This window comes from Triticum dicoccoides, chromosome 2B (genome assembly GCF_002162155.2).
Source record: "Triticum dicoccoides isolate Atlit2015 ecotype Zavitan chromosome 2B, WEW_v2.0, whole genome shotgun sequence".
Taxonomy (NCBI): Eukaryota; Viridiplantae; Streptophyta; class Magnoliopsida; order Poales; family Poaceae; genus Triticum; species Triticum dicoccoides.
Window position 1 is genome coordinate 47,680,786 of NC_041383.1, and position 8,435 is coordinate 47,689,220.

Consider the following 8,435-nt stretch of genomic DNA (forward strand, 5'->3'; position numbering starts at 1 on the left):
GGCTTGCCTCGTCTCCGGAGGGAGGCATGTAATTATCATCCTCTACCTCTTCGTCTGCCGCTCTCTCATGAGGGATGGTATCTCCATCCTCCTGCGCTGAATCTTGCTGGAGGGGGTTGTCTCCAGCACTGTCTGGGGTATTATTATCTCCGGTGCCGGAATTGCCATTCTTGCTGTGGCGGGATTTAGAGCGGCGCCGCTGACGCCAACGCTTGGGCTGTTTCTTGGAGGGGTCTTCCTCCGCTGTTCCTTCGCCATTCCCATCCTTTAGGATATCTACCATGTATATGTCATATGACGAGGTGGCTTTCTAGTGCCCGGTAGGCGCTGGTTCTTGGTCGTCTCGTGCATCGTCGTCCATACCGTCGATGTCTTCGGAGTCGAAGTCTAGCATGCCGGTTAGATCGTCGACAGCGGCTACTAAGTGGGTGGTGGGTGGGTCTTGAATTTCTTCGTCATCCGCATCCCAACCGTCCTGACCGCAGTCTGGCTAGGGCTCTCCTGATAACGAGAGATACTTTAGCGAACTCAGGATGTCGCTAAAAGGTGAGTGCTGAAAGATGTCCGCAGCGGTGAACTCCATAATCGGCGCTCAATCGGATTCGATTGGAGGGGGCGCTGGAGGTTCGGAGTCCGGCAAGGAGTCCGACACCTTGGAGTCATGAGCTTCAGGAGGGACAAAGTTAGTATTCGGCTCTATCGCCGTAGAGGTTGCAGCCCCCGAGGCGGTGTCTAACCACCCGTCCTCGATCTGCACAGCCGGCTCCGAATTGAGGGTCGGAGCGGACTCGTGTGCGGCCTCCAGGGCACTGTCCGACAGCAGAGCTAAATCATGTCCATTGTGACAGTGTGGCGCGCTCGACTGTGGCTCGAATCCATTGAAGATCAAGTCTCCGCGGATGTCAGCCGTGAAGTTAAGACTTCCAAATCTGACCTGACGGCCCAGGGCGTAGCTTTCGATCTGCTCCAGATGGCCAAACGAATTGGCCCGCAGTGCAAAGCCGCCGAATACGAAGATCTATCCGGGGAGAAAAGTCTCACCCTAGACTGCGTCGTTGTTGATGATCGAAGGAGCCATCGAGCCTATCGGTGACGACACAGAGGAACTCTCAATGAAAGCACCAATGTTGGTGTCAAAACCGGCGGATCTCGGGTAGGGGGTCCCGAACTGTGCATCTAGGCGGATGGTAACAGGAGACAAGGGACACGATGTTTTACCCAGGTTCGGGCCCTCTTGATGGAGGTAAAACTCTGCGTCCTGCTTGATTGATATTGATGATGTGGGTATTACAAGAGTAGATCTACCACGAGATCAAGGAGGCTAAACCCTAGAAGCTAGCCTATGGTATGATTGTTGTTATTGTTGTTGTGTCCTACGGACTAAAACCATCCGGTTTATATAGACACCGGAGAGGGCTAGGGTTACACAGAGTCGGTTACAATGGTAGGAGATCTACATATCCGTATCGCCAAGCTTGCCTTCCACGCAAAGGAAAGTCCCATCCGGACACGGGACGAAGTCTGCAATCTTGTATCTTCATAGTCTTGGAGTCCGGCCGATGATGATAGTTCGGCTATCCCGACACCTCCTAGTCCAGGACTCCCTCAATCCTCAATACCATGTTCTCCTCAAAGTTCTTGGAGATCTATCCGATGTAATCTTATTTTGCGGTGTGTTTGTGGAGATCCAATGAATTGTGGATTTATGATCAGATTATCGATGAATATTATTTGAATCTTCTCTGAATTCTTATATGCATGATTTCATATCTTTGTATTTCTCTTCGAACTATCAGTTTGGTTTGGCCAACTAGATTGGTTTTTCTTGCAATGGGAGATGTTCTTAGTTTTGGGTTCAATCTTGTGGTGTCCTCGCCCAGTGAAAAATTAGGGGTAGTTAGGCACGTATTTGTATTCACTACAAAAAAAATACACATCCATGACATTTTGGGCCGAACATTTTTTTTCTGTCATGCTTATGACACTTCTACGATAATTGTGACAAAACCCGGTATCATCATAGATGTGGTGCGCTCCTACTTCTATGAAAAAAAATCATGACAGAAAATCGGCTTTTCGTCCTGGGCGGGCCAAAGACGCAGCTGCATGACATTCTTTGGACCGTCCATGACGGAAAAAACCAAGGTAGAAACGAGGGCGAGGAAAATATCTGGGAGTTCCCGATTACGGTGGGTGGTCGGGGCCGAGCGATGCATGAAGGTATTGCGCGTTTCTCTTGTACACGTACGCGCATGGGTGCAAGGCATTGGGCTCTAACTGAACCCGAGCCAGGCGTTCTCCTACTGAACCCGAGCGATTGCACTGGCTACGTGTTACTAAACCCAAGCGATCGATCAATCCCTGGCTGTTAACTGAACCCAATCGAGCGATTCCTTCGCTACTGCTGCTAACTGAAGCCGATCGAACATGCCGCCTCTTGATGAATAGTGAGTGTTGTTGGGGGTTGGATGAACAGTTCGCAGTGGGGGTTGGATGAACAGGACCCCGTGGTAGTAGCTAGAGGCCGTTGCCGCTGGATGAACAGGACCTCGATCGAGCCGGTTGGGGGTGGATGAACAGGACCCCGTGGAGGGCTGGTTGAACAGCAGCTGGTGGAAGGTTGGATGAACAGTAGCCCGTGGAGGGCTGGTTGAACAGTAGCCAATCGAGGTTGGATGAACATGAGCTTGTGGATGAACAATAGTGGTGGAGGCAGGTGGGAGAAGCCGTGGATGAACAGTCGCATGTGGAGGTTGGAGGAGGTCGACGATGGATGAACAGTAGCCAATGGAGGCTGGAGCGAGGCAGTAGACGGTGGATGAACAATAGCCCGTGGAGTCCCATTTTGCGGTACGTCACACCCCTCCCGATGAACAGGACCCCCCGTTTCGAACATAGAAGGTGGAAGAGAAGTCCGTTTCCTCCGTTTTGCGGTACGCCACACCTCTCCCAATCAACTGGACCCTGTTTCGATCGTAAGAGGTCGAAGACAAGTCCGTTTCCTCCGTTTTGCGGTACGCCAGACCCCTCCCGGTGAACAGGATCCTGTTTTGACCGTAGGCGGTCGAACACAAGGCCGTTTCCTCCATTCTATGGTACGCCAGGCCTTGTTTTGGCTGTTTCGTCCAAACCGGTTGGCTCCCGATGAACAAGACGCATTCTGTTGCCTCCTGATGAACACAATGCAGTTTCTCCATTCCAACCTAGCTGGTTGGCTGCCAATGAACAGGACGCCATCGCTGCCCTCCGCTGCCTCTCCATGTACACGAGCCCTGGCCGTACGTATGCGCGAGTAGGCGTTCCAGACCCCGCCTGTATGTACGTACATAGCAGTATTTACTTTCTTGCACTCTGGCTGTACATACGTGTACACGATATTGATGGGACTGCATGACATGCTACGTCCGCGCCTCTACTACCACACTTGACCTTCCTTACTCGGCCACGATTCATCGCTGCAGCCTGCAGACAGACCGGTCGACCAATATGTACGTACACGTTTGCGACCAGACAAACTACCCTATATACTATTCGACCGGGTGGGTCCCAGCCGTCAGGGAGGTAAGAAGGCACTTCCTTGCGTCCGAAGATATAGCTGGTGGGTCCCAGCTCTCAGGGGGAGAATCATATTTTTTGCCCGTAATATGGACGCACTTCCTTGCGTGCGAAGATGTAGCTGGTGGGTCCCAACAGTCAGGGGGAAACTTTTTTTTTTGCATAATACGGTGGCCCGTCCGGTGGGTCCCTGCTATCAGGTGGAGGAATCATTATTTTGCGCGTAATAAGGAGGCACTTCCTTGCTGCGGCCGTAGACCCAGCTGTCAGCCTCTTCACGTATAGTACTCTTCCGATGGAAGTCGTTCCTTGACCACATTGACCACGCCGAGTCGGGAGCACCAAGGCGGTGGACGACGGCGAGGCCTAGGAAGGGGACGATGTGGAGCCAAGGAAGACACAGAAGTGGATGCCCACACATAGAGGAGTACGAGGGTTGACTTGTTTGGTTGCGGTGTGAGGCTGCCGTCGCCGCAGAATAATAGGGGTTGTGGGTGAGTAGAGGGATGGCCTGGCCAGAGGTTGGAGTAGGATGGGCCCGGTGTCGGTGTCGGCTGTCTGAGATGGACCCCGGTAGCTTCAAGACCTTCGATACCAGGTACTACCGCCACGTCGCCAAGAGGAGGGTTCTCTTCCACTCCGACGCGGCGCTCCTCTTCGACGCCACCACCAAGGACTACGTCCAGCGTATCACCACAGGCAAGTTCGACGGCGAGTTCTTCAGGGACTTCAACGAATATATGGAGTTGAGGTTGGTGGACGTTCAGGGGGCCCACAAGGCAGGGGGCATGCCCAGGGGGAGGAGGCACGCCCCCCACCCTCATGGACAGGGTGTGGCCCCCCTGACGCTAATTCTTTCGCCAATATTTTTATTAATTCTGAAGAGTTGCTCCGTGGATTTTCAGGTCATTCTGAGAACTTTTATTTTTGCGCAAAAATAACACTATGGCAGTTCTGCTGAAAACAACGTCAGTCCGGGTTAGTTCCATTCAAATCATGCAAGTTAGAGTCCAAAACAAGGGCAAAAGTGTTTGGAAAAGTAGATACGACGGAGACATATCAGCTAGCCATTTTCACATTTGGGCCAGATGGACCACAGCCCGCCTAGTTGATAACTTGCTCGTTTGAACAACAACAAAAACATCGTTCAAGAAAAACTCTGCTGGCACCTCAAAAACACAAATACTGCTCCAGCTACTGGGTCCCAGCTGTCGGCCGCTCCTTGTGCAATTCTCTCATTTATTTACTATATAGCACTAGGAGAAAACATGGCATTTGTCCCAGTTTGTAAGGGCCTTTTTGTCCAAGTTTAAGAACCGGGACTAAAAGGTCAGTACTAATGCCCTACCCTTTAGTCCCGGTTCTTACACGAACCGAGACAGATGGGCCTCCACGTGGCCAGTGCGGGCAGCCCAGGGAGGGGGGCCTTTGGTCCTGGTTGGTGACATAAACGGGGACCAAAAGGCTTCCACACGTCAGCAGCTGGCTAGAGCTGAGGTTTTTCTTTTTTTTGAAAGTGACTGGTTTAGGGGTTTTGGGGGTTAATTTAGGTTGTTATAAGCTAGCTAATAGAGAGAAGTGTCCTCTCTTATGTCTTCGTGCTTGGTTTACCAACGCTACTGCTATGTTCATTTCACCCGTTGATATATAATAACTCTTCATGCTCGCATCATACATCATCATATATAATAACAAGTCCTACTAATCATGCATCATCATACAACTTCTACTTGTTATTAATAACAAGTCATATGATCATTATCCTCATAGTCATCGAACCCAACCCTACATAATTGTTCTTAGCACATGATCATCAGTATCAGGTAGGACCTAAACACCCTTAAGGTAAAATAGCATAAAACAATATAGACCCTGACTCTCCATTACGAAGAATGGAGATCATCCTATCTCCAATTCTTGCGCTTCGCTTCCTTTTGCTTCCAAGAAGCTCCTTACGACTATCCAAACCTTTTGTCCATTCTTTGATTGTCATGTCTCCACTTCTTTTAGAAATCTGGTATGGACAGTTGAGATTCGTAGGACGACCTGGTTGTATGTTCAAAACATCAAGGCGACCGTGCGTATACATCAGATGAGGCACACAATCATTCGGGATTATCTGTTGAAAAACATAGTAATAACTTCGTAGTTAGCAATGATGTACTAGTTTTAGAAGTATGCAAAAAGATGCACGGATGTCGTAATAGTAAAAAATCTTACCAGGTTATCTCCATGGTAATTACCGTAGTTTAACACGTGCACTAGTGGCACGTATTGACCATAATGTTGAGGAGTTCAATTGTAGATATTATAATTCTCAAGATCAGTACAAAATGCGATCAAATGATTTTTCTCCTTATAAGTTAATTTGGAGCCATCGGTGTAGTGGGTTTTGTCTACCATCTTCCACACATTCTTTGAAGAATGAAAATAAGGTGTCAACTATTTTGAAATAAACAATATAAATTACTTGATAACTATGTTTGAGAAGCTCACATGGGGGAAGAATTGGAAGTGTATCAATAAGGACCCAAATGTCCATATTGTCTTACTCGATTGTAGGATCACCAAGATCCATTGTGACAAGCATACCCTCATCAAAACCATACATCTTGCAAAGTGCTTCCCAATTTTTGCAACCAAAATGGGTTACACTCTCAGAATTGTACATCTTTACTTCAAAATCCACACCATGATGGGTCCTTAGGTGGATTTTTTTGGTTTCCATACTTCCATGGTCTTCAAAACCCATCCTCTCCAAGACATAGCGTCTTGCATAGCATGGGATAAGCTATTCGAATTGGAAAAGATGAAAAATACACGTTAAAATAGTTGAAGTCGTGATTAATTATGAAAAAACTATTGTCGTCGTTGAGTATACCGTTTCAACATCAAAGGTCTCCTCGAGCTTAATGCTGAAGCGCCGATCTTCGTCCAGCTCAAGGAACCTGTCACACATACCTCGGTCGTCGTGGCACCAGTCGCACTCCCCCCGGCGGTTTTCGTCGTCCGAGTACGACATTTTCGGCGTATGTTCATAATTAAAATATTAAACTTGTACAATTAAATATATGTACTAAAAAACCTAAATTAGATCATTATTATTAATCACGGGTTGACTATCGGTGATGGTAGCTCCTCCTTTCATTCCCGAGTGCATTATTACACCATATTGTCTAGCACACACGGGAATGAAGGAGAAGCTACCCCCACGACGACGTGGATGATGGAGGGGGCTCCTAGATTTCTGCATAGTGCTCTCCAATTTTAGCATTCAAAGTAGGAGTACTTTTCCAATATGAGCATTCAATAAGCAAAGCCAAATCGTAAGATAAAGTAGTATTCAAATTAGCATGCATTCAATTATAAGCAAAAGTACATCATCTCTTGTGTCCGTACATCGTTGAATATTATCACTAATACTCCTCAAATACTATCATACATATAGCATCGTTAATACAGCTAGAACCGTAGCGCCCGACGGGTATCGTCGCGGGCGGTGGACACCCAAAGATAAGGAACCATCATAGGATCATAGCTCCAGTGAGATCCCTGAAGAACCTGCCAGGTATTGTCGAACCTGCCCTCCAACGCAACCATGTAGCGACGGACGTGCTCGTCCTCCTCGCTGACACGGTGACGTACCACCTCCGCGGTGTCTGGAAGCCTCGGCACCGTCACTAGCCCACGCGACCGCCACCAAACAAGGATCGGGTCAACAACGGGCTGGCTCCTCAGCAACCTACGCCCCCCGGAAGGTAGCACCTCCCAATACAAGCCCGGCGGAGCCCAATCCCGGACATGGCCCTGATCAAGCAGGCCTCCACCGCCGAGTCGACGACGAGGATGCGGGATAGGCATCGTCGACGTTGATGCGAGAACTACTTCTATATATAGTAAAATAAAGTAGTTTTTATTAAATCAACTAGTTCAACTACTAAGCACTTACTATAAATAAATAAAGTGGTACTTAATAAAAATAAACTACTTCTATAGTAAAATAAAGTAATTTATTAAATCAACTAGTTCAACTATATATTAAGCACTTACTATAAATAAAATAAAGTAGTACTTACTAAAAATAAACTAGTTTAACTAGTTTTATTATTTTTCTACTAATTATATTAAACACTTTCTCTTCTTATTTTCCTTTTTTCTCTCTTCTAAATATGAACATATTCATAAATGACTTTGATCAGACACAATTTTCCTATGCATAAACAATATGAACATATACATAAATTGACAAAGAAATTCTATGAACAAAAAAATCATTAAAATTCTATGGACAAAATTACAACAGAAAAAAATCATAAAAATTCTATGAACAGAAAAAAATCATAAAAAATTGACATATTCGATCTTTGCATATATATGAACATACAAACATGCATATTCAACAATAATATCACCAAAAAAATCTATTAACAGAAAAAAATCTAACACAATATGAACAAATTACACAATACGAAAAAGAATCTAACAAAAAAATCTATGAATTACACATCTAAATTACTACACATCTAACAAAAAAATCTAACAAAAAAACCTATGAACTACAAAAAATCTTACAAAATCTAACTCAATTAACTACACATCTAAATTAACTACACATCTAATTAAATTAGCAAAATGCATATAATTAAGCTTACAGGATGGCAATGGCATGAGGGGCACGGCGAGGGCGACGGGCAGGGGACGGCGACGATGACGGTGCGTGAGGGGCCGCGCGGCGACGGGCGAGGCAGGGCCGGCGGCGTCGCGGGGCACGGGGCGCGGGGCGGCGACGGTGTCGGGGCGGCATGGGACGGCGTCGGGGCGGCGTGGGACGGCGCGGGGCGACGACGGCGACGGCGAGGCGGAGGCGGGCAGCCTGGCGG